The 27,747-nt window shown below is 43.1% G+C and overlaps 1 protein-coding gene across 1 annotated transcript in view; it reads right to left on the bottom strand.

Annotated features, from left to right (window-relative positions):
• The window catches only part of TMTC1 (transmembrane O-mannosyltransferase targeting cadherins 1), a 141,291-nt gene that overhangs the window by 94,294 nt on the left and 19,250 nt on the right, over positions 1-27,747 (bottom strand).

Genomic DNA, 27,747 nt, shown 5'->3' with positions numbered 1-27,747 from the left:
ACACACTGATCCAGCTATTTGTTAATTTACAGAAGGAACCAAGGTAGCTTTTACATTATATATGTCCAATTAGGGAATTAAGGATATAACTTTTTTGCTGTTGTCTTTGACAAGGATGCCAATGAGCAAACTTTAAAAAGAAAAACAACCAAAAAGCAACAAAAATACGCAGACAAAGGGCACAGAAATCAATGTCACTGGTTTGGTGATCTCCTTTCTACTCCAGGCATCATCCCTAAAAATGGGATAGGCACTGATGAGAAGCAAAGGGGTAGGCAAGAGTCAGCTGGTTCCAATCCCAAACCTGAAACAACTTTTTAAGGAATTTAAAACATTTTACTGGTACAGAGTTTGACTTGAAGAAGGAGGGGAAGAAAGAAAATGTTTACAGGCAAAGCTGCTCTCAATCAGGGCAAATGCTCAGTTGTGGATTGTTGGGTTTTTTTCTTAAATATCTTTGCTCAACTGAATTATATTTTATAAGTCATCATTTGGGGTCGGGTCATCCCCCAAAGAAACCTTTTGGAAATGCTTGGAGAGGCACATAATGTTTTAGCTGTGAGCACTTCTGGCAAATCAAGTAGAAGGGGTAAGCAAAAGTCTGGTCTCAGAAGGAAATATGGGCACAATTTGCAAAAAAATGCAGGGAGAAGATCACTTGAACCACTAGGAAATGTAGCCTTAAGAGTATTGCTTTATTTCAAAACCTACTTGTTTGGACTTTTTAAAATTCTGACATTATTTACTTGTAATCTGAAACTACATGTAAAATGCAATTTAAATCTGTATTTTGCATTTAATCAAGGAGGGGGGGAAATCAGGCATTCACAGTTTGAATCCTTGACTTTGAGATATCAGGATGAAAAGAGGAGCAGTCATCAGACTGCTCTGATGGGGGAGGAGGACTGTGGACCTTCAGGACAGTAAAACAAATGTGTATGGGGAGATTGGTCCCTTTTCCAAAAACTGTTCCCATCCTTGAGCTACTTTAAACACAGCTTGCTGCATGTCAGTACTAAACACTTCAGAAGGGAGGTATTTCCTTTCCAGAAAACTCCTAATCTGACATTTTCTCTACCCTGTCCCTTTGCTTCTGTCAGATTAAGTAAAGCAATCCGTAAATATGCCAAAGCCATCTCTAAATACAAAATAAATGGTAAAAAACTCCCACCTTCCTCACTCTTTTCTCTTAGGAAAAAGTCTGCTATTTTTAACATCCTCAAAAATAGCTTGTTCTTTTTAAACACGAATGACACGAGTCTGTTAGCAATATAGTGAGAATCAAAATAACATTCTTCTGAGCTGATATCCCTTCAGAGAAACTTTTTGATGTTTGCAATCAAATGCAACTCGATGCCAAAGTTTTACTGCAACACAGAGAGAATCTGAAAGAAAACAATTCAAACATTGGCAGCCAATTACTTCTTTTGTCAGCAGCCCTGTAAGTAAATTGTGCCTGTACTATTCCTGTTGGCATGAAATACCAAACACTGTACTTCCAACAACTTTTATCTCTGTTGCTTTTCCATACAAACATCTACAAATCCTTCAATTCTTCAAATTAAAAATGGACTGGTTCTTTCATCACATACATTTGTGGTTCAGTTATGACAGGGTTCATCTGTGAAAAATAAGAATTAAAATCTGCAATAGCCGGTAAAGATTAGTGGCTCACTTTAAATGGATTTCCTCTGCAAAGCTATTCTTTATATCTCATCTAAGCAGATAATAAATGGTAAAAGCCAAAAAGCACATCAATAAAAAATAATTCTGAAACTTGGCAGAATTATAAAAAATAATTACATTTTATCCTATTTTGACCATGATTCAGTCTCATCTATTGCCAGAAAAATAAAACCACAAACGTTCCAGTCTTCTTTAAGTCACTAAGATACAGTCACTTTGAACTGCATTGGCAACTTCCAAAAAGTAAGCAGTAGCAAGAAAACAAGACAATTTTGTAGTCTCCATTTCCACAGAAGTGGGCTTGTATTCTGAAATTCAAAAGCCTGGCAAGCATGAAGGATCCTGCACAGTTTCTCACGAAAGTTTATGGAATATTGCACTTGGCCAAAAATACAAGCAGCTTCTGCCTTGGGGATTTTGCCACAGCCTGTAACACACCCCCAGCCTTGGGCAGGATGGGCTGGAGCTGACAGTGAGTAAGAACACCTTCCCTTCCCACCTGGCTGAGAGCCTCTGCTCCAGGCACCCCCTGCCAGGAGCACATCACCCACCTGGATAGAGGGAAAACACACTGGGAACTTTGTTCAGGGCTTGTTACCTTCCAATGCTGCAACAAAACCAATCCAGAGACTCCCATTTCATTTACTCACAGGAAACAGGAATTTGCATGAAACTAAGAGATTCTTTTTCTTTCCTTGTTCTCCTTTAAGATTTGTGCTGCATATGTTTGATCCTATCATTAAACACAAAAAAATAGCCTTTTTTGAATAACTAAGTGATAAGTACCAGCCAGCATGGATAAAATTGCCAACCAAGAAAGACAGAGAGCTGCTATTATTTCTGTTTTTGAGTTATTGATTAAATGTAACATCCATAAAGCAGCCATCAGAATTGCTATTCCACAAGCATTCCTAGAGAAATAAAGACTTATTCCAAGTGCCAATCACATACACTCCTGTGGTTAAAATGCAATTAGACAAGTAAAGGATCTAATATACCTACAAGCCAGACAAAAACAAATAATGGGAAGCTGAACTGGGGAGTAAAAACAAAGGTAAGATTTTTAAAACATAATTAAAATTTGGGAAGTGTCAATACAGACTGGTGTTTGTAAGTCATTGAAAAAACTTTCAGGTTATACCAATATGTATTATTTATACTCAGAAAAAAGGGCCCTTTTACAAAACATGTCTCAGGGCAGGAGGTTGCTGCAGTGTTTTCTGAGGAACAGAGAAGCAGTGGAGTGGGGTTTACCTAAGTGGCTGCTGCCTGTCAGAGCTTATTCCAGAAAGCACCAGCTCACCCAAGTGCACTCTACTTGAGCAAAGCTATTTTGCCTGCTTCAGTTTGGCTTCCTATCCAATTGATAGCTCAGGGCTGTGATGGAGGAGACACAAAAGGGCACTTCTCACAAGGGCCAGAAAGAAAGAAACAGATTTTACAAGGTGGATGGAGTGAAACAGGGCAAAGCCTTGATGAACATATTGTGCTTCAGGCAACTCTGTAAAACTCACATTACAAAAATCACTGTAAATCGCCTGCATGAGTTTAAACTCTTGCCCAAACCATCCGTGCTGCTTTACCCCATGCTCACCTCAGGGACAAAGAACACCTCTGCCCAACTCAGCAGGACCTCTTACAGAGCAATAAAACCCTGCTCCCTTTTTATTTTTGGTTACTGAGGGTTTTTTAGTCCTAATGATCTTGTTTTAGAGCCCTGAGCAGATCCAGGAGCCCCTCCCTTTGCAAGCAGCCACCTGACAGCACAGCAGAGCAGCTGTCTCCAGAATTAGGACAGAGACATCGAAACACACAGAGGCAAATTGATCCCATCGATCTCTCAGAGAGTTGAGAAGCACACAGTCCTCAGAGACCTTTATTATTTCACTCTGCAATGAAAGGGCCTGGCAGTAAACTACAGAGAGCCAGTTTTATAAGCTAGGAGGGAAATGATTATAGAACATTATAGAACTGCAGCAGTTCAGGGATCTTCCAGCTGGTTTAAATTATTTGGCTTCCTTACAAACATATTGAAAGGGGGAAAAAAAAGGAAACTTCTGAAGGTCAGCCATGAGTGCTGTAGGTACCCCATGAAGCAGAGTTACCAATTTATTCTCAAGCATTTAATGTAGAGATGGGAAAGGAGAGGAAGGAAGAACGCAGAGGGAGAAAGGAGGTTACTGCATCCATTTACAAATATGGATTAAGGAATACCTTACACAAATGAGCAAAATAAAGAGAGGGGCCAGAGAGCAACACAGCTCCCTGGCCCCTCTGAGCTCCACTGACCACAGCAGGCAAATGCTCAGGTATAAATCTGTATTTCCCCAGGAAAGTTCTGAACTGACCCCACTCTGCCCTGGCTCTGGCTGCTGAGGGAAATACCAGCAATCCCAGAAATTCCCAAAGAGAACAGGAGCTGATTCTTTGCCTCCTTCATTTGGTTTTCCTGTTTATTACACAAGCTTAGCTATTATATGTGCCATACTGATAGTTTTGCAGGATAGCAGTAACATATCTAAAATGCCTGGAGAGGAAAGAAGTGTTTGCTTCAGTTGAAACTTTTTGATTATTTCAAGCCAGATTTGCAAATACTTTTGCCAGCCCCACACTGCACTTGTGTAAGCTCCAAAGAAAAAACACATGGAGTTGCATTGACCAGCCTTCAGCAACCCAGGCTGGTGGGAACAAGAAGGAACATCTTAACAGCTTCCTTTTTCTATTCCACCCCTGGGAGGAGTGTGACTGTTACGGAATCTAGCTCTTTTTTCACATTTCTTATTTAGACAATGTCCAAAATAGAAACAAAACATGTTGTTCACTGAGAAATTATTTCTGTTCCTTTTCCATTTTGGGGCAGGGGTGATGGTGGCATGTTGCAGATGGTTAGGGCTAAAAACCAGCATCATTTAAGCAAAGATTTCTAGGATGTCCAGGTTGGTTTTTTTCATTGGGATGAATCTAATAAATTACTTTTCACCCTGCTGGGAGTCAGCAGGAGCTCACTCATGTTCCCTCCCTCCTCCAGGCTACCCTCTGCTTTGGTTCCTTGCCCTCTGTGCCCTGTGCCTGGCACAGAGCTGGGCTGATGACCAACTGTGGGGCTGGACCTGATGCAAACGTGATCGGAATCCTGTGTCTGCCCCTCAGTAACATCTGCAGGACGGGGACTGTGCTGCACCACATCACACAGCTCACCTCCACCAACCATCTCCCAGCTGCACACAAGCTCACTTTAAAAATCAAACCTGCCAGACACCTCACTTATTTCAATTTCTCTTTCTCTCTTGGTGATCTGTCTTCCCGACTCTGCAAGGCCAGATCTGAGAAAAATAATATCGGCATCCAGCAAGTTATGCTAGAGGAAGTCAAAACCCTACAGACCCCATTCCACTCTCACTCCTGTCAACAGCTGGCTCTTGCTGACCTCACAGCAGGAACCATAACTTCTTTCCCCTTCTTTATGATTATTTTTTCGAGCAACTCCTGGTAGAGAGCCAGCACTTGATGAAGAATGAGACAATCCCACCGGGTGCTATCCATCCCTGTCCTGCCAGCATTCCTGGCGCTGACCAGCCCAGCATTCAGGATTTACAATGCTCAGCGAGCACATCACGGCTCAGGATCACCAGCCCCAACCAGGAGGGGATGCTCCCTCTCCTGCCTTCTCTGCTCTGCCCCAGACAGCGCTCAGTGGGACTCTGACAGACCAATCTACTCTCACAAAACACCCCGAGGCACACACTAAATCCTGCTGAAAGCTGCTCCAAACCCCTGCAGGAACAGTGGCAGCAGAGGGGGTAAAGGCTGACTTTAGTCAAGGGAAACGGGCACCCCATGCACCCTTGTCAATCAGCCGTGCATGGGGAGGATGGCTCTCCTCTGAGTCATCTTCTGGGGACCCTCTTTTTCCCCATCAGCAACACAGAGCTCATCTCCTGCGGACTCAGTTCCCCCAAACCCCAACTGTCCAAATGCAGCTCAGGCTTGATAACAATAATTTAAGTGAGTACTGGAGAAAAACATCTTTTGGATCTGGCATTTCTTGTGCACAAGAGTGCAAGATACTTTCACCTTTTTGGCACACCTGCCTTTGAGTTCACAGCAAGTGATGCCAGACTGACACATTTCAAAGTTTCCTTTGATGGAAAAATATCTTGCTGAGCCTCAAAAAGCATGGGGCCAGCTTTCCCTTTGCTGCTCTGTGGGTCAGTCAAAGAGACAGATTCATAAAAGGAAAAGTTTCTGTCATCTCACAATACCAGCGCACAGACAGGCTGCCTTCTGACAGGGGAAAAAATAAGATGACTACAAATAACGTTGATATGGTAACACATGTTTAAAATCAATAATGAGTAGGCCAGAAGAGAGCTTATCCAGAATCCTAAGTGCCAGCCTGTCTTACAGCATTTTGGCAGAGGCAGCTATGGAAAAACAAGGTGGAGATACTTGCTTTATGGCCTGCAGCTTGTCTGTGTCAATGCAATCCCGCCTCAGCCATCTGCTTCAGCCAAAACCCAGGGACCAAACAGCTCCTGGGATACAGAAGTGGGGCAGTCTCTTTGGGACCACACACCTCAGGTGTGAGGGGGAGCACCTGGCTGCCCCACAGCCCCTGAATCCCTCCAGAGCATCCCCCCTCAATCACTGCCACGTTCAGCATGAGCTGCACTGCTGGGCCTCTCCTCAGACACAGATTTTGGTAACTGTCACCTCTGTCTCTGTGGATGTAGGCAAGATCTCCTGCCTGCCACACCACCTATCCCTGGGCTCTCCAGGAATGTACAGACCATGGTCGTAACTCCCATCAGAAGTTTCAAGGATTTCACTTCCAGAATAGCAGAGTGAATTAAATCAAACAATCCACAGCAACATCACCACCACTGTAAATTAAATGGGAGCACACAGCACACAAAATTCCTTGTGCTCCCTAAAGGAGGAGCGTGTGTGTGTGTGTGTGTGCTTGCTACAAGGCACCTTCAGCAGCAAGCAAACATTTTGTAATAAGCAGCTTTTCATCCCAAATGGCTTCCCTGCAATTTCCAGAAGCACCAGTTATCCAGCCTCCCAGATGTCCTCAAGCTGCTTCATGGACACTTTCAAAAACAAGCATGTGGAAAATGCAGAATGTTCCCATGATGAAGCTAACCATTTCAGAGGAACCACAGATGTGACTCCTAACATTCCTAACTCTGGTTTCTATACCTGTATTTTGTAATCCAGTCAACCATGCCAAAAAAATCCCCAAAACACTGCAGACACCTTTCTTACATCTGGGTCAACACTGAGAAGCTTGTGAGCTCTTCACCAGTTTTGTCCAGCTGCTGATTTACATTCTCAGCACTGTGGTAACAACCTCAAACAGAGACCTGCTTCAAAGCATTCCTAATGGAGACTGGGAAAAAGGGCATTCCCAGCCAGCCTGACCTGGCATAGTTTATGCAGGACACACTCAGCATCTTTACCCTACTGTGGACTGAAAGCAAGCCAGAAGGTTTTGTGGTTTCCACTCCTTGCTTAAAAAAGGGATGTGCTCTATCTTTTAAGAGAAAGCTGACACATTTCAAAGTTTCCTTTTAATTTCTATCATGAGAATAGAATGGGAAGGCTGTGTAAGGAAATAGTGTTCTGGAAATAAACCAGTGCAATACGAACATTGTTCAAGATTTCAATAAGGATGACTCCCACCTTCAGGAAGAAAGATACCCAACTCCACTACCTAAAAAAAAAAAAAAAAACCTGGTTTTATCAGACTAAAGTTTCAGATAATGTGAGTGAAGAAAAACAGAGTTTTTTATCCCACCAAGTTTGGGCATTTTACCTGTCTTTTTATAAACATAAAAACCTGTTGTTTTTTTTTTTTCTAGACTCCAAGGCATACACTTTTCTCCAGGAGACTGAACCACTGCCAAAACCACACTGCTATTCAAGGATCTTAACAGGCTTTGCAAAAACATTAATTAAAACTCACACAGCAAGAAGAAGGGAGCAAGGCAGGATATTTCATTTCACAGCAAGGAAAACTTCACCACCAAAAAAAAAAAAAGGGACAAAAAGATTCGACAACATACCAACAGCCTCAGACAAAGCTGTGCTGCAGAGAACAGCAGAGGGGATGCTGGGAGGGCAGAGAAGTGCAGGAAGAAGAGTAAAACCCAGCATTTTATCTCTTGGCAGTGCTTTTGCTAGACTGTGCTCCTATTAGGCGACATTAAGTTGGCTGAGATTGAAAATAGCGATTCAAGAGTCGGTTTCCTTTCTCCTGGCCCTCCTCTGCTTTCTCACCACACCTACACAATTGCTGCATCCAAATACAGCATCCACACCCGCCAAACAAAGAGTTGCTAATTGTCGTCTCTCGTTACAAGGACGTCTCATCTGCACTTCTTTTGAGATTTATCACGCAGCCATTATTCCTCTCTGCAGCCTGATTTCCCACTCAAGCGTGGCAAAATAAGGCAATAGCTATTTAAATGCAATTTGCAACATGGTCTGCCTGTATTAATTTCTTAGTGTTTTCTGGGAAGACGGTACCTAATCCATAAATACACATCCATTTGCTTAACCAATTTGTGGACAAAAGAAAAGTAGAACTAAAGGGACAATTGCATTTCTACCGAATTTTATACACTCATTACTTCATAATTCACCAGCACCATTCCATCAAAGTGAACTAAGGTTTGGAAAGCCCTTAATACATCCTTACCACCATGGCAGGGCTAGAAAGGAAAATAAAGGGGCTCATTCACATAATTTGCTGCTTTTGTAATTGTTATTTCCCTTAAAGAAAGCCCCCAAAAGCAGGTTCTTGGTGACTGCTCAGTACTCCTGCAGGCAGAAAAGACAGCCTGCAAAGCTGTGAGTTCAGCAAAACAACAATGCTTTCCTGGAGGCAGCAGGTCAGAGAACATTGTGATTCTCTATCCAGGAGGCTGGCACACATCCTAAGCAAAGGTTCTATCCCCTGGAGCCACCCAGAGCAAGCACAGCAATGTGGGCAGGAAGGAGCAATAAAGCAGGTGAAACTGGGGAGCAGGACTGCTTGGGTTCTGTTTCTTAACATAAACAGCTCCATATAATACATTTTAGCAAACCAGAATAGCAGAAGAGTAAAGAAGGAATCTGTAACCCCTCACATTTGTACATTTTCAGCTCTTTGGGCCTCAGTACAGAACTGACACCGTGGCTGTTACTCAGAGTGTGGCATCCATGCATGAAGTCATCTCTGCCTGACACCAAAGCTCCTCCTTGCAACACAAGTGTTCAGTCTTCACATCAGGTCGGGAGACTGTACCACAGAGTCTATTTTTGTTACAGAAAAGAATGTTTTCAGATCAAATTTGTTTCCAAAACAAAGGAATTCACCTCCCAACGCCTGCCAGGGAGAGGGAAGGACAACATTCTTTCCTCTGCTCTCAGGAAATTACTTACCCAACTGCTGGGAGGTGTTAAGAAGACTGAGTCTCTTCCTGATGCCAATACTGGAAGGTGTCAAATGCCTTCATGTCACTCTGCTGTCAGAGCACCACACATCCAAGCTCATGCAGAAAGTTTATTTTGTCTCCTCTGATCCAGAAACACTTCAGACCACTAATATATGCAGCTCCAAGTTATTTCCTCTCTGGCTTTTTTTCCTTTAGCTAGGAAGGAGCTGGTACCATTGCTGAGTGATGGGTGCCTCTTAGTCAGAGCTGGAGAGCCTGAAGCTGATGCTCAGCAGCTGAGGGACAGAACAACCCAGCCCACGGAGGATTTCCCTCACCCTGCAGCAACCTGAACTCCAGCCCATCCAAGAGCAGCTGCTGCATTGTCCCACGTGTCCATGGAGGCCAGCTGCAGCCAAGGAAAGGCCCCAGCTTCACCTCATGGCTGAAGAAAAGTCAGCCAGCCCTGGGGCTGGGCTGAGCCTGGGGATGACTGCGGCCACACATCCTCCAAGGGGGACAGAGATGAAAGAAGCGCACACCCTGCTTCCCCTGGAGATTTAGCATCCCCTTCAGACTCTCCAGTCAAAAAGGAGCAAATCACCCTTGTCCACTAACAGGCAATCTTTCTGTGGGACTTTCTGGATAGAAATCCATGGCAAAGACAGAATAGGCAGATGTCTCTCTGGGAAGAGAACCCTCTGGGACCCAGAAGTACACTGCTACCAGGAAGGGAAGGGATCATCCTTTTCTTAAACCATGAATATGTTATCTCTGCTCACAGGCTAAATCATCTTCACAATCCTTCAGACTCTGACACAACAGGCAAGCAGCACCCCCTCGGCATGGCAAAGGAAGCCTATCCAACACTCATGGAAAGGGAACTGGGCTCTGCAAAGGCCTGACACAATGAGAGCTAAAGCCTCTGGGAGACCAGAAGAAAACATGAAGCAGCAAGTTTCTTCACTAACATGTGGGGAAAGTGTTGGTATTTACATGTTGGTCCAGTTTTAAGTTTCAGTTCTCATCTCTCAGACATGCTTTGCACTAGTGTACAACAAGGCATAAGCACAAGCCACTATACAAAATAGTTCAACTGTTTTCCTGCATGCCAGTTACCAAGATAAAGCAGGAGGTTCTCTCTAGTGCTTCACTCACCTATAAAATTACCTTAAACATATCTGGTGGGGATCCTTTTGGCATTTTTTTCATCCGTTACATTTGCAGTTGATGTTTTTTGTTCTGGGCTTTCTCAAAATGGTTGCAAGTCAGAATGAAAAGCTTAAGTTTCTGAAACTGCTGAGATTCTCATGGCACTAGACCAAAGGACATAAATAAAAATGAAAATATGCACTCCAAACATACACTTCTCCTTGGCAAAAGCAAAGGCAAGTTCTCTGGAGAGTCTCAGCCATTGTCACTGCACAAAACCTACCTGGACAAAGCCAGTAAGAAGGTTAGTATGTTATTTAGTAACAAGAAATGGCAATCCTGTGTCCCCTCTCCAGACACACTTGGGAAATAAAGAGTTGTTGCTGGATTCTCAGACTTTAACCCCAGTTTTGTACCTCAACAGTCCCTCTAGTTCTGTGTGCCCACACATCAACATGCAGGCAGGAAAAGGAAGGAGGATAAAAGAGATGCACAAACATAAGGATTAAGTGGGCAAAAATTGGTTACTGAGGCCTTTAGGCAAGGAAAAGCAAGCTTTCCAGGCAAGCTTGTCAGACAAATAGCCTTCCAAGGGGAGCCTTGGAGACAATCCAACTGGACACACACAGCACTGAGCTAGTCTGTGAAAGGAATTAAATAACTGGCTGTGCATAAGAGGTTCTATGTCTGATAAGCCAAATAGTCCCTTACCACCTGATGTTCATTTGACAAAAGTGACCATTTGCAGATTATCTCCTGGATCGTGCTGGTTTCCATAGGTTTGGGGCTTTTTTTCTTTTACTGAATCAGGGAGTGTATCTCCCTTCTTGCTAAAGCCACAGCAAGTCCCATCAGAGAAGTGGTCCAAGAAAATCAGCATTAACCAATTGGGAAAGGCCATTAAAACCAATGATCCAAAATCCACCAAGCCCAGTTTCAGGTGAGAAGAATCTCCAGAGGGAGGTTCAGTGAGCTGGTGAGATCTCCACTGCCAACCATCCCATTCCCTAAGCCTGCAAGCCTTGCCATGAGGACACTGGAGATGTGGAAACCTCATCTGTGCTGAGCACAAACAGAACTACAGCAATCTACACCAGCTGTTCTGCTGCACTGACCCAGTAATCATCATGATTATGTGTCCCACTTACTGGGGGACTCTGCTACAGGGATTAGCAGATTGTGATCATCACACTAAGCTCTGCTCACAAAAGCATTAAATGTAAGGGCCTAAACGTGCAAAATAATTTCCTGATAAGTACCTCAGTGTTTGGGGTGCCCAAGAGAAGACAATTCCTAACTGGCAGAGAGCATTACCCCGCAAGTGATTGCACAGGGAATCCCACATCTCCAAAGCTGGCCCTGGGAGCACCATCTGGACTCCCTCAAGAGCCCTGCAACATTATCCAGTTGAAAAGGCTTTGCTAAATCCTTTCACACTGTCTCCCCAGAGCATTTCTCTGGAGATACTGGCAGCCTATGGTCTGGACAGGTGCAGTGTTCGTGGGGTAAAAACCTGGCTGATGGCCAGACCCAGAGAGGGGTGGTGAATGGACTTGTGTCCAGCTGGGGACTGGTCACTGGTGGTGCTCCCAGGGCTCAGTGTTTAATACCAGCTCTGTTTAATACCTTAATCAATGATCTGGACAAGGGGATTGAGTGCTCCCTCCATCAGTTTACAGACAACACCAAGCTAGGAGGGAGTGTTGAGCCACGAGGGGAGGAAGGACCAGGACAGGCTCGATCAATGGGCTGAGGCCAACTGTGTGAGATGCAACAAGTCCAAGGGCTGGGTCCTGCTCCTGGGTCACAAGAAGCCCTGCAGTGATGGGAGCAGGTTGTATTGAGCCGGGGGTCAGTCTCTTCTCCCAGTTAACAACAGGACAAGTGTCCTCAAGTTGTGCCAGAGAAGGTTTAGATTGACTTTTAGGAAAAATTTCTCCCCAGAAAGTGCAGTCAGACATTGGAACAGGCTGCCCAGTTCAGAAACACTTTGGGGTTACAGTTCAGTGGTGAACACTAAACCACTAGTTTAGTGGTGGTGCTGGATTAATGGTTGGACTCCATGTCTTTGAGGGTCCTTTTCAACCTCAATGATTCCATGGAAACTAAAGTTTTCTTCAAACATGACCTGGGGCATGACCATGCCATGCTGAATTCCCAGGACTCCTGCCTTCCCTGAAGCTTCCTTTCATGTCCTGGCAGGATTACCAGGGGGAAAAGAACACGCTGAATCACCACACTAAACCAACATCAGCAGTCACAAACTCTCCTGTCCTCCCGTGGCAGGGAGACATCTTTTGTCAAAACATCTGCCTTCAGTTTGATATGGAAACAGCTCCCTTTTCCAAGCTCTCACATATGTTTTTTCTTCCTTAATACTTTTTTAAGTAAGATACTAGATATAAGATCTGCCACCTACTAAAATATAAGCTTGGAAGGCAGAAAACACTTCCAGAAATTATCTTAAGAATCTTACTGAACTTTATCAAATCTTGAGTCATCTTTCTTTTCATACAAGTGCACACTTCATTACTTGGTAATGGAACAGTAATTGCTCTTCAGTTATGCAAGATGCACCTCTAATTTGTAAGGGGTTTCTGGAGAGGTGATGACAGATGCTGAAAAAAAAATCAAGTATGAGAATAGGAAAAGTGGTTATGTAAAAGATAATGGTAACCACAGAGTAGTCTGACAGCTGGGTCACAGTCTCAGTGGGTATAAAGGCACAATGCAGATATTCTGGTCTTATGCATTCTTAAACACTGAACCTGAAGCCAAATTATTCATATTACTTTGCACTTTAGTCTAACTGAATCTCACAAATGAAGCATCATCTGTGTGGGTCAACACCTGACAGCTTCCTACACACTCTAGGTAAGGCTGCCAGCAACTCTGCAGAAGGCATTTTTCCCCTCTGAAATTACGCTTCCTGATTATAAAACATGTTGGATATGAAATAAAGGTATCAATCTATCTAATTTCTGGTTTCTAAAAGTAAATCCAATGTAAAACCTGCTAGGAACTACATTGTAAGGGACAACCTTGTGTTAAAAGGGACAACCATTCTAAATTTCCTCCACTCCCTTTTCCCCAACTTTACCCCTGTGAGCAGGGGCTCAGTGCAGCATTTCAAAGACCATGTGTTGGCTCACAGCCTTTCCAGACAAAATGTCAACTCCAGAATTGGAGCACTTGCGTTTGCTGATGCGTGGCAGCACTCCTAAGATCAGGAGCAGCACACCATCCAAATGTCATCTGTGTGTGCAGATGCAAGATCAAGTGCACCTCCTCATATGACTAATTTTCCAATTAAGATTGAAACACTTTTGTGCTAAAAACACAACAAGCACATGGGAAGAGCTTGTTCTTGCTCCACAGGGATTTATTATCAAAGATACGCTGATTTTACCCTAATCTAGTTGGTTTTACTCAAAGCTTTTACAATATGCCAGTTTTGTACTGCAAAACATAACTGCATTTTACTGCTTTCAAACAGCTTAGCATGACATCCAAAGGAAAAAATTGTAAAAAACAAACAAAACAAAGATTGCAAACGCTTAGAAAGCTTGCTTCATCCACTCTGAGCTCCATGCCAGTGCAGACACATTATTAGCAGGACCCAACTATCTAATGTGAGACTTGTTCCAAACCAAATACACAAACTGCATCTCAACAGCAACTGCTGAGTGGATGTACCCAGAGGAAGCCCAGCCTTCTGTCTGTCTGGAAGAACAATAAAACAACAATCCCAGACTGCACAACTTTCAGCAAGGAGAGCCCTGTTTAATCTACTGGAAAAAGACATAATGAGATGCAGCACTTGGCAGCTGAGATTAGACAGATCAAACTAGAAATAGGGACACTTTTAACAGTGAGAAAAGCATACTGCTGCAACCATTCACCTAAGGATTATTTCAAATACTCCCTCACATCGAGTCTTTAAAGTCAGGGCTGTTGACAGATGTGTGACACAGCTCACAGAGAAATGCAGGCTTCCTGCAGTCATTCTTACATGGAGTTCTGTCTCTTGCACCATGCTATAATTCAGATTAGATGATCATAAATGGTCCCTCTTGACCTTAAAAATCTACAGCGATGCTCAAGTAAGGATAAAAATTACTTCAAGGAGTCACAGCTCTGCATAAGCCAGAGAGGTCACAAACTGTGTGACATTTCTGCACCAATGGCCTGTGTCATTTCCATCCCACACAAACAGGCTGAGGGCCACAGGCAGAGCTGGGCTGGACAGCTGGCAGTCAAGAATCAAATTTAGTCCCTTGCTCTTGGGTTAGCAAAAGCTGAAAGAACTGTAAAAAAGCCACCATGTACCTTGAAGAAGCACTTCCCCCCTAAAACATCAGCTGCCTGAAGTGTCAAGGACTTGGAAAAGAAAGAAAAACTGGTCTAATTCACATTTCCCAGCAGAGGGTTGCTACAGTGTGGTCTTTATAAAAATGGCACAGGAAGAACGACAAAAAATTCTCTCTTCCCCAAATAACCGAGCAAATCTAAAATAGTTAATCCTGGAAACATTCTCAAAAGATTAGCCATGGCTCAACTAACTTTAACGATGATAATTTTTAATTTAATTTAAAGTTGAATATCCTTGTGCAATAATGGCAGAGATGAAGGACTATTAGGGAATAATCTTGTTTACGGATCAGTGAACTCAGAAAATTGCCAAGGCACTGTGAAACATATTCCTTATTCACACCTCATAATTAACTGAGTGTTCTGCTGCAATATTAAAGTCATCTTCCTTATGAAAGAGCTGCTCATTTGGGCTGGTAGGCCACTGAGGGAGTCTCACTCTGTTCTGGCATTTCCAAACTCCCAGAAAGAAGCACCTTCAATCCATAAAAACACCAGACTCCCAAGACTCCCAAAGAGTAAGGGAAGGCAGAGAAAGCCTTTGGTCCATGACAAAAGCACAGCTTGTGCAGAGAAAAAACCCACTTCTCTCCTTCCTCTTAGTGCCACCTGGGAGCATTTCTCTTTTAAAGGCAATTGAAAGAAGAAAATACAGTTCTCTTAATTAATTCACATTGAAAGGCACTTTTGATGGAGTCAAGAGGCCAGATCAGATCAGAGTAAATAATGCCACAAACAGTGACACGAAAGCCATGGGACAGCAGCTCTCATGGCTTGCACTGTCTAGATCTCAGTACTCAAAAGCAACAAATGCTGAAGCTTCAGCTTCCAGGAATGCAGAGGATAACAGGGGGCTCTATCCTTTCAGCAAATTTTAAGAAAGAAATTGTCAATTTACTGGGAGGAAGACTGTTGTTGAGGTAGATCTGCTTAAGATTTGGGAAATCCTGGATTAAGTCTCTGCTTTAAGTCAGATTTTATGTTTGTGAATTTGGGCAAATGCTCAAACTTTCTGCCCTTTGTTTTAGAGAGGTAATGCTTCTCCCTGAGTGATAGAGCATAGACACAAGGGGATTCCACCCTTCTACTCAGCCCACAAGGCTTGCCCAAGGTTTCTTGGAGATATTACTGATCCCCTAAGAGCAGTTAAGAAGAGAAGGATATATTGTAAGCCCACATCTAGGTAACTGAGATCCAGATACAGCAACTACAAACTTTGATGGTGTAATCTCTGGCCCCAAAATCACCCTGGCTCATCTCAGCTTGGTTCAGCATCTCACTCCAGCCCTTCCCTTGTAATGGGGAACAGGCCAGGCAGATGCAGCCAAAGCCAGTACACACAATAGAAAACACAGTAATAAAATATGCTCACATTTTTCTGATTTTTACTGTACATATTATCTAAACAGACTCCAGTCAAAACAAAAGAATAAACAATAAATAAAAAAGTAATGCCATAAATCAGCACCAAAAAAAAAAATGCAGCTTGTGAAAAACAGAAGTAATAATGCAATGAATAAAAATCCAAGTCCCAGCATCTGAAGTACTGCATGATATTCTGAGACCTTCCCTTCCTCTGCCTGTTTCCCAAAGGATCTAATAGAGATCAAAGAGGTACAGGAAAGGGTAATAAGGCTCATCAGACACATGGAATGGTGTCTGCGTGAGGAGAGAGTCAAGAGAACAGGGCTCTCCACCCTGGGAAGGGAGCACACACAGAGCCACTATAAAATTATGAGGGGCCTGAGGAAGGGAACCAGCAAAATTACTTTCTACTTCTTATCACACAAAGTCAAAGGGCTCCCAATGAAATTATCAGGTTTCAAGCAAACAAAAAGATTCCTTTATGTGGTGTGTAATTAAAATCACAGAACTCGCAGCAACAAGAGGCCCTCAAAGTCAGGGGAGAGAAGGGTTCTAAAAAGGAAATTAGGCAACTCCACAGAGGACAGGTCCATGGAGAGTCTTAAACACAGTGCTCCAAATAGAGCATCCAGATCCATGGACTCTAAATCAATGCCTGGCACACGTTCAGCAGCCAGAGTAGGAAAGATAACCCTGTCCTGGCCCCACTCCCATCCTTCTCTTCTCTGTAAGCACCCAGTAATGACCATGGTGAGAACACAGAGCTAGATGGATCCCTGGTTTGATATGGTGCTCCCACAGTGTCCTTCTGTTTTGTTAAATATACTAGTAGGAGTTCAACAGACAAATCCTAACTTAAAGTAAAACTAATTCTTTGTTGGGTTGGTTTTTTTCCCTTGAAGAAGCATCATGCAAAAATTCCTCTATTTACATTAATGCACAGCACTAGACCAAATGCATGAACAAATGCCCTCTGGCTGGAAAGCTATCCATCATCTCCAATGAATGAAGGAATTTCACTTTCCATAGTGAGTAATTCCATGATGGAGATACCACTCAGGACCACAGGCAGGGTCATGACAGAGGATCCACAGTGTGCCAGCCAAGATCAGCAAAGGAATGCTGATCATCACAGACCGATCAGAATGACCAGCATTAGCAGACATTTAGACCACAGACCAGGTGACAGCTTTCTAAAATGAAAATTCCGGATGCTTTTACCAAAAACATTTGTATTGTAAGCAACTCATCTGCTGAAATTGAATGTTTGACATAATTCACAGTGGAGAGAACAGGGGACAAGAGGGAGAACAACAAATTAATTGAGTCTACTACCAGAAAACAAAAACAAAAAAATCTCTGCTTCCAACTTTTACAGATAACTCACAGCTGCAGTGATAGAAGGTGCTGTCATGAGATTAGGCAGAGATTATGGTAAATGCAATTAAATCAGCTAATACCAAAATATTCCAGGAGAACCCAAGGCCATCATGTTTACACCAGCTTGGTCTCTGCAGAAATTCCTACATGGCCTTGAAGGAACTGTATGTGTAACAGTGGTGTATGAGGGGATAAAGCTGTGTTTTATGGAAGGATATAAAGGTAATGTTCCATCTCCCATCTCTAACTGATAATTACTCTTTCCCTGAATTTTATTGTGAACAATTAGTGGAAAAGTTCTTGTCAAGCTTTTCCTGCTAATTTTCCCCTTTGGAAGAACACCCAGAGGTTTGTTGGCATCTTTCACAGATTAAATGGAACAGTACTTTATTCCATACTTTTTATACTAGCACAACCAAAGTGCAACCATAGTTAGTTTCAAAGTAATAATTTTATGTTTAATATCTCCTTATGCGAGAGCTGATTTGCAAAACCAAGGGATTTCGCAGGTCACAAAAGGAGAGATTTGAGCAGACTTCAGCCCTCAGCCTGAGCAGAGGATCTACAGCAAACATGCTGCTAACCAAAGCTTTAAACAGAGGGAACTACTGCATTACCCACGTGGCAAAAGAATGGTAATTCCTTAAGATGACAGAACCTAACTTTTAGAAAGGAGGTGAAAAAAAAAAGGAAATCGAAACAGCCACCACAGCATATTCCAATAGAAGGTTATCATTTAAACCACTGCATTATCAGCTGTGGCAGGCAATGAGAACTCATAAGGCAAAGCTGGGTGCCACCAGATGCTGTGAGACCTGTCAGACCTGGAAAGCAAACACTCAACAGCAGCATTCCAACAGCCCAAGCACAAACCTCGCCTTTCTCAGCTTACTTTGGCCAATATCTGAATTTTAACATGGATGTTTGGGAATGTGGAATGCATTTTACAAGAGTCCCTTCTGCACTGCAGTTTCCTGGATATTCACATTCTTAAAAGAATAGAAACAGAAAATCTGCATTTCAAAGATCAAGAGAGGAAAGTGTGTTCCAGCCTTTCCAAGCCAAGTAGAAGATTAAGGTTTCTAATGCACTCGTTGGAAAAGAATATTGGGATAACTGCATTAGAAATGTGAAAGAGGATTTAATACTCTACTTTAGATTAAGTTGAAGATTAAGTTTCTAGTCAGGGAAGAATCTGTTCATCTTGGAAAGCATACAGGGAGGATGGGAGAAGCATTACACATGCTAGCAGATTTTTTTTTAGACTTTTTAACCAAATATTAAATCTCAACAGCTACTTCATATTAAAAAAATCAAAGTAACCCTTATCACACAACTGAAACCATCAACCTAAAGTTGCACTTGATGAGATTGGTGTCCTTATTTTGAGCAAATGATTGCTTGTATGAGCCTGTGAACATTTAAAGCCAAGTAACTTAGCCCTGAGAGACTGCTGTCCCTCCCTTAATACATGCTGTGATTACCAGGCTCACAGAGGAAACATGGACCAGCTTGTAAAGCATCAGTCATTAATGAGGTAGGTAGGTACAGCTGAGTCCTTTACTCCTGAGAACAGCCTAGGAGTTTCCAAAAAGATGTCAAAAATGTGCCTGGAAGTCAACGTGTAAGCGAGAAATTGTTCAATTAGATTTGCTATCCAGGGAAATACCTGCAATAATCTCAGTATCATCCATCTTCAGGTGTTGTGCTTGGGTATTTTTTTTTTATTTCCTGGGTGACTGAAATACTGTTCTGTGCCAAACTAACCCAGATTTACTGCAAGGAAAATGACCTTGCAAGCCATTAGGGTTTGTTCCTGTTTCTCAGCTGCTGTTAATTCTTTGACAGTGGTTTACAGGGCTTTCAGAGAAAGCCAATGGACACGGGCACACTGCTGCTTCAAACGCTGCTTTAATGAGACTGCCAGGAACCATGAATAGAAAGGCAGTCCTGTGAAGCAAAGGGAATGAACAGAGACTCCTGTGAGTCAGCTCTGGGACACACAGGCTGCACCTACAAATTGGGGATTTCCAATTAGCAACACAGGGAACAGAAGAGGCTGATGTACAATGAAGTGACTGCAACTGCAGGGCTTAAACGCAATTCCCATTAATGAGAGAGAAAAACCTTCTCCCTCTGCACACGAATGAATAAGCCATCAGCATCTTTCAGAAGATGGGGCAAAAAGAAACCCAAAACCAGTCATTAAGTTTTCCTCCTGATTCTTGTTTTGCACAGCACCATTCTTCATCCCAGGCACAGTTTCCACAAAAATGGATTTTCATGAACTAAATCAAAGTCTAAAGAATCTTTAAAAGACTAAGTAATCTTCTCTAGAGAAAAAAAAAAAAAAACAACTAAACAAGCTAGAACATGTTCAGTCATCATCAGCTAAGAAAAGTAACATCAGACTCAGTCTCGTCCCTTTTTTCTGACATTCAATGTACATGAAGGCAAACTACTTCAGTTTATTTGCTGCTTACTGAAATAAACTGGGCCTCTTGGTACTGTCAATATAAGTAGTCCAGGAGAAGTTATTTACTTTCCTCTTCCTTCTAGGAAGTACTTAAAAAGAGGGAGAGAGGTGTTTTTCTGCACTGCAAGAAAAGTGCTATCCAGAACAGTGGCTGAAACAGATCCAACAAAGGGTGTCAAATTTAAAACCAGCCCTCTTCTATTCAAACAACTGCATGCACAAGTGCCTACTTTTCCAGCCACAGGGAAGCCAAGAGTGAGATCAGCTGTGGCTCCATGCCACCCCAAGCACCAGAGCAAAGCAGGCTCCTGGCTTCTGCCTGGCTCTCCACGCTCCCTCCTCCTCAAACCCACGCAGAGAGCACAGGGAAAAGTCCCAAGTAAAAAAGGAGTATATTAGCTATAGGGCAGAAGAGAGCTGAACCCCCAATGCTGGAGAGATGAGGTCAAAAAGAAACTGGGGTTTGCAGCCCATAGAGCAGAAACCCATGCAGAGGGGAGGAGAAGATAGGCAAAGACAATGAGTGCTGAAAGCTGAAAGAATCCAGAGGGAGCTCACCCCCATGCTGGGCAGAAGACTGAACTGGAGAGATGGGAGGAGTTGGGAGCACAGGAAGGGCACAAAAGGCAGTACAAGGACACAGATCAGGGCCCTTGAATGGCTTGGCAAGGACTTAGCGGACAGGGGGACAGGAGAACAGGAGGGACCTCGGGAGTGAGACTAACACAGTAGCCCTTGAGGGAAGCAGCAAGATCCAAAAGGCAAAGCCTGAGGAGCAAAGACTGGCAGCAATTACATGGCTAAGGAAAAGCCAACAAGAGAAGAGACGAGGACAGGCTGTAGCAGATGAGGCAGGGCAACTAACTGGGGAGAGAGGAAGGAAAGGACTACCAGAAGAAGCTGCACATGCTGGGCTGGGTTCATTCTTCTCCAAGTCTGGAAGGGAACAGCATATCATTGTGCCTCCTCAGCCTGCAAATATCTAAAGGAAGAGGTCCCTCACCTCTCAAGACTGACTCCTACAGAGCACAGTCTACTGCTGCCTCCAGACAGTCTGCTTGCTCAACCAGCAGATGTCCATGAAGTAAATACAAAGGTGAATCCAACTCAACATCCATGTGGTTCCCCACTGTAAAATTTCTGGCTATTCACTTGTTCTGAACAGTAAGGAAGTTACACATCCAGAAACTATGCCAAAAGTACTTTAGAAGATTGCAGACCTAAGTAACAAACTGCAAGGAAATACCAGCACTTGGTAGTGTGTACACAGAGGAATTACAGAGAAGTTGTAAATCTGTCTCAGAGCAGGACTTGAATAACACGAAGTAAATAGGGCATGGGGCAATGCTCTGGACCAGGAAGAAACAAAATATCAAATAGTTACTCATTAACTGATCCCCATCCATTCTGGGCAATGACTCGAGCAGGGATTGTGCAAAAAAGAAAAAGCCATGTGATAGTGTAATTAAAGACTGTCACAATAAAAACACACAAGGAAGCCAAAATTAAAGCAGATCTTTCTTATCTGGCTAGTGCATATTTTTGCAGCACAATGAGGTCTAAACAAGTCTTTTTTCTGCATTCATGCAACCTTAGTCATCACCATATCAAAGCAGTGCTGCTCTTAACTGAACTTCAGTCTGCAAGCAATGAGTTCAGTTACTTGCACTGAAACAGCACTTGAAGATTTCAAAAATTAAGACACATAATGGCACAAGCATGCCTAAGAGAGAATCCTTGGCTTTGTTTCTCTTTTGGGAGGGGGACAGAAGACAACCAGCACATCACACAAATAGAAATAGAAAAGCAGCGTGCATTACTGTGCCTCATCTTCCAGCACATGCCATGGGAACAGAGAGATGTAATTATTTCCCCAAGATTACACAAGGGTTCTCTGGAAGACAGTTTCAGGCCAGAGCATGTTAATCCTTGGGCTGAATCTGTGGCTGTAACACAGGGGCACCCACATCTCACACATTTCTAGACTCTAGCAGAGCCTTCTGGTGGCCTCAGGTACCATCGGTGCATGACAATAAATATTGTCACTGACTGCAGGGGAATTCCTGGCCTTCAGAAAGATAGAAAGATTCACTCAACATTTCCTATGCAGACTGTACAGACACAGCAGCAGAGAGAGCTATTGCTCAAACTCACAATGGAAAAACCATCTGAAGAACTGAATTCAGAGAAGAACAAACCACAGGCCAAAGCCACCTCTGCAATCCACCTCCCCAAAGGCAGCCAAACTTCATTCATAACTTAGGCTTACTAAATAGCAAGAATGACAGAGCCTTAGCAAACCTGCTAGAATTGAAACAACTTGCAACACCCCAGAAGCAGCATCCCACAGATCCCAGGATAGCCATGACACTTACCTAATCTGCCATCTTTCAGCACACACTGTGCCTCCCCAGGCCTTGGGACTCAGGGCCCTACTTGCCTTTTGGAGCAAACTTGTGTTGTCCTATTCTCAATTCAAGTTTAAATATAAATTAAGGAAAAAAAAAAAGAATCAGCCTATAGCCAGTGACAATGCAGCACTTCCTTTCCTCTGCTTTCACACAGAGGCAATTCATACCAACCTTTGCTCAGAGCATCACAGACTAGGAGCTTGATCCTTTATTTGTAACATCTTGCAAGCCTGAGGACATCACCAGTGACAGAAGAAGGAAAAAGCCTGGGCTGGCTCTAGTGCTTAATGCTCCAGATTACTCGTTTTGCTTTCCTAAAGAAGAAAAGCATTTGGACTGCTGGGCTCCCAGATGTTGCAGTAAGGTAGAAAAATCATAAAGAAAGGCTTCATAAAAGCAAGCCTGTTCTCCTAACATCAATGGCTGGCCTTGTCAGGCTCGCATTTTGCAAGTTCCCATGTGAAAGCAATTCTGGTGTGAGCAGTTCGTTAGCATAACAATCTGCTCCTGGCTGAAAAACAACTTGCACCTGTATAAACTGTTTTTAGACAGAAAAATGAAAACTATCTCTCACAAACAACTTTTCCTGCACGTACACACGGAGGGTTTGAGTGACCAATCAATAGAGGGTGACAACTTGTTACACACCAGTAAGTGTGTAACAACTAGAAAACTATTGAGCAATTGGAGTCACACACAAGATCTGTAAAACTGTATAAAAAGGAGTTATGTGAATAAACAGGGGACTTTTTTCCACCATGAAGGAAATGGAGTCCATGTGATTTATTCCCATACCCAGACCTTTTTCACCACAGACAATCCCAAACTGCCCTGGAATTTCTCCACCAGCTTTTGCACTGATGTTTGCAAAGCCCTTTAACACTTCCTTGCTATTTCGCTGCTGCATGGCAAGGAACTTTCAGGCCAGAGACAAGTACCCAGGTTTCCTGCCTCATTTTAGTCAGGGGCAAACACACCACATGAACAATAGTTACCTCCCTGCTGCTTTTCTCAGAGACACACATTGCTTTTTGCTGCTCTGCTCTGCACTTGAAAGCAACCAACACTGACCTCCAGGGTGTGTAAGTGCAACTGGGAACAACTCACCACAATTTAAGGAAGTTTGTACCCCATCTAACAGAAAGTTCTCCTCTCACTTTTATAACCCAGGCAGTTTCATACCCACACTTTCCTATCAAACACCCTCTAACAAATTCAAGAAAAGGTGAAGTTTGCACACATGAAAGCCCACATCTGGGAAAGTGGTCACACTGTTCTGTCCTTATCAGTTACAAATCGAGGATGTAGCATTGCACTGTGTGGCATGGGAAAGGAACAAAAATTCAGCTGACACTTCTGCTTTTTGAAGAGTAATTTCATGTTTAAGCAGAAATGTGCTATACTCTCATATTAGTCAAAAAAAAAAAATTAGATAGCATTGCTACACAAGGATTGGAAACAGAAGCAGGCAGTGAGGAAAAGCCAAGCAATTGCTGCACAGTCCCACACTGTGTGTGCCAGTGCCTTCCCTCCACCTCTCCCTCTGCTCTTCCCTCATGCTGAAGGACAGCATCTGTTTCAGCTCAACCCCTGACCATGCACACTGCACAGGGACTCAGGGAAGATCTGTTATGACCTCAACATATTTTTCCTCACAGTCTATCACACTTAGGGCCAGCACAGACATCCCTGGAATGCACCGCATTCTGCAGAGCATTTCCATCTTCCTTCCCTTGCTACTGTAAGAGGAAACAACAGCACCACCAGTTTAGTCATCAGATCCCATTTATCCCTGCTACAGCCTTTAGGATTTCATTGGATTTTGGATCAATGGGGTTTTGGGCCTGGTTCCCACAATGCTAATGAGTAGTGAGCTCCCACACTCTCTTTTACACACACAACACAGATTTAAAGTGATGCTGTTGGGCACAGCTCCAGGGACACCTGCTTTTTCTGTAACCTGACAAAAAAAATTAAAATTAAATACATAAATAAAAATAACCTAAAAAAACCACCATGCAACCATTCATACATATGGAAAATAGCAGCATTAATTCCAGTCTATGGTCCACTGCAAGGGAAGAGTCTCATCACCAGAAGACACAATAAAAATGAGCTTCTAGGAAGAGAAGAGGAAGAGAAACAGAGGTTTCAGTTTCAAAAGTAAGCAAGCTATTGTGGAATCTTGTTTTTCAAGAAGCTTAGACTGCAGTCCCCAATTATTTATATGGCCCAAAATCTTCAGAGTGATTAGGTGGCTTGGAGGTGGTTCATGGGCTGGACCACACTTAGCAACACAAAGTGTAAGGCACACAGAACATGGCATAACCAAAACCAATTAAGAAAAGAAAAAAGGTAAAAAATAGATCCCAGTTTTCAGTGGCTTCAACAAATGATGAAAAAGAGAATTAGTGACGATTGCCGTTGACAGTGATTTTTAACAGGACACATTGCACACCAGAGTGAAAGCACTGAGGCCTTACCCCAAACTCAAGTACAAGCCTACATGAAAGTTCCTGTCTGTCCTTCCCCATTTATATCATATGGAAATGCACACACACTCATAAGCCTCCTTCAGGTTTTAAAACTCAGGGAGATGGATCAAACCCACAAGAGATTCTAGTCATCTCATCTCAGTAGCATATGCCAGCATTCCCCAAAATTGCAATAAATAGTGGTGATAAAACCTACAACTTCCTCCAGACTAACTCATTCCTTACTCCTAAAGGCAACTGGGACTGCAACCCACATATTCACTGGATAGCTGAAGATAAGAGCAAGTGACAATAAAGAACAAAAATATCTCTGCACCAAGAATTTACATAACTAGCTCCAGTTACTGCTAATTAGACCAATTCCCTTAATTCCTCCATTACATCTTCCTGCATTTTTCAGCTCTAGTAAGAAGAGGTATAATAAATTATTATTAAATAGGAACCTACTTGATCATATTACAAGTACTTAAAAGTACAGACTAGTGCCCTACTACTTTATTCTAATTAAAACCTTACAACTAGTAACCTGGTAGACTAAATAAGATACCTGAAGCTACTTCACTGTGCAAAGTCTGTCCACCAATTTTGGAGCTTCTGAAATATTTAAAGCTTTTTTTCCCCCCATCCTTTTGCTATGCAAGAAGACCTACACAAGTCAGACAAATGTAAATTATAAGGAAAAATTGCATAATGAATCTTACAGATTCAACAGCAACTTCATATTTTCTTTTTTCTTCTATAGCAAGGATTTTTTTTTTAATACAGAACGTATTTTAATAGAGAAATTGTATTGAGTTCTTCCTGTTTCATATCATATGTCAACAGCACAACTCTCACAGGCACACTTCCCTCTCAGCCACTGGGACCAAGCCAGCTCCACTTTGGGCATCCCACAGCCAACTCTCACACAGCAAGCCATTGCAAGTGTGTTGTACACAGTCAGTGACTTGAGAAGAGAGCAGCTGAGCAGCTCACACCACCACGCGAGCCCCTTTTCAAACAGAAAGCAGCTATGTACACGCAGGGCTTGGTTTGCCATGTGCAGAAATCCTTCACAACACTTGAAGAGGCAGCTGCCAAAAAGCAAATGCCAATTGGCAGCGTGGAGGAGCTCACTCTGGAGCCATCCCACATGCACAGGCTCTCCAACTCAGCTTCTGCAGCCTCTCCTGAAGAGGCTGGGAGGCGAGAGGCTTTCCCTTTGTGCAAGAAAGGGATGTTCCCAAAAGCGGGGGCAGAGGGAGGGTGTCTGGAAAAAAGTACAAAGCAAAGGAGGGGAGAAAGCAGTACAAAAAAACAGGAGTGAAAGAAACAAGGAACAAGATGATGGAACAAGACAGAAGATATTTTTTATATTAACCTCCTACACCCTGTTGTGGGCATCAGTCTCTCCCTAGTAGCAAGCAACACAACAAGAGGAAATGGCCTCAAGACATGCCAGGGAAGTTTAAAATTAGATATTAGGAACATTTTCTTCACTGAAAGGGTTGTCAACAACAGACTGGCCAGGGAAGCAGTGGAGTCACCATTGCTGAAGTTATTTAAAAGATGTGCAGATGTGGCATTAGGGACATGGTTTAGCAGCAGGTTTGGCAGTGCTGAGGTAATGGTTGGACTCGATAGTCTTAGACATCTTTTCCAACCTGAACAATTCTCTGATACTATGCATCAGGGAAAACAGAGACAAATACAAGGATCAAAGAGAACAAAAATACTAACATGTCCTCAGATATTTGTGGGATTCACATTCTCTGAACCTGAGAGAAGCAGAGAAAAGAATGATCAAAACAATTCTTATCCCATTCGCTGCTCCTGTGTTGTGCCAAAGAAGAATGCAATATGGAGACTGTTTACCCAAAGTGATAGTGTGTTGCTTCCTTGGCCTATCAGGGTGTTAGAGATGGGTAATGAGATGATTGGCTCTCACAATTAAAAGATTACTATTGTGTGAATATTAAGAAAAGCTTTAGTGATGTACAGTTATGTTATTGCAGTTTAGATGTCCTCTGTTCTCCCCACAGTTCCCTTTCCCCCCTGTACTGTTGCCATCAGACAGCCTGGGCTGTCCAGGACAGGTACAAAGAGGCTGCACAGGTGTCCCTGGCATGGGGCAGTGGGGAATGGAAAAGCTTGGGGGTGCTTAGGGGGGCAGCACGGCAACACCTGAGCTCCAATCCAGTTACAAGCAAGCATCTCCACTGATCAATGGCAAAGAGGAGCTGACAGACAGACTCTGGGAGGGGCCAGGGCTGGCTGATGCAACCCCCAGGGGTATAAAAGACTGAGCATCCAGCTTGAAGGTGAACTGGCCATGTGGTGTGTGTGAGGGGCAGTTCTCAGCACTGCAGCTTTTTCCCTATGTAGTCCTTTGTTGTATTTTTGTCAAGGTTTAATAAACCTTTTGAAATTTTCAGAGTGAGCAGTTGTTTCTCACAAGGGCCAAGCGTGAGTGCAGACTGTCAGTCAGCAGTCAGTCACGAGATTCTGCGCAGTTGAGCGCTTGGGCAGACTCAGTTTTAGATGTCATATAATATAGTGTAATATAGTATAGTAATATAGCATAATAAAGTGATTAATAAATCTCCTTAATGCAGCCTTGGCCAGGTTTCAGCGTATCCCTGTGGGCTGCTAGGTCTGATAGCGCCGTCCTGTTCAGCACAGCCTCAGTTCCCAAGGAGCTCCCAGCCACAGGCTATCTTAGCAAGTTTAAGTGATACCAGATCTTTTGTGATTATCAGCTCATTTTGTGATTTCAGCTCTTTGCTTGCTAAGTGCCTTTGGCAGACACAGGGAGAGAGATGAGAAGGCTGTGTGAGGTTCCACAAGGGTGACTTTACTGAGGTCTTCTGTGAAGGTTCTCAGGGAGAGCTCTTCTGCCAAACCAGGCAAAAGCAGCTCTTTATATAGGGTACAGGGGTTTTAGGATTTAATTGAATTTAGAATTGTCCAATAGTAAGGGTCAAAGGAAAGTGAGCTATAGTCTTACA

This window comes from Molothrus ater, chromosome 5, assembly GCF_012460135.2.
Source record: "Molothrus ater isolate BHLD 08-10-18 breed brown headed cowbird chromosome 5, BPBGC_Mater_1.1, whole genome shotgun sequence".
In the NCBI taxonomy this organism is placed as follows: Eukaryota; Metazoa; Chordata; class Aves; order Passeriformes; family Icteridae; genus Molothrus; species Molothrus ater.
Note: the sequence above shows the minus strand (reverse complement) of the source record. Positions and strands in the feature narration are given on the sequence as shown.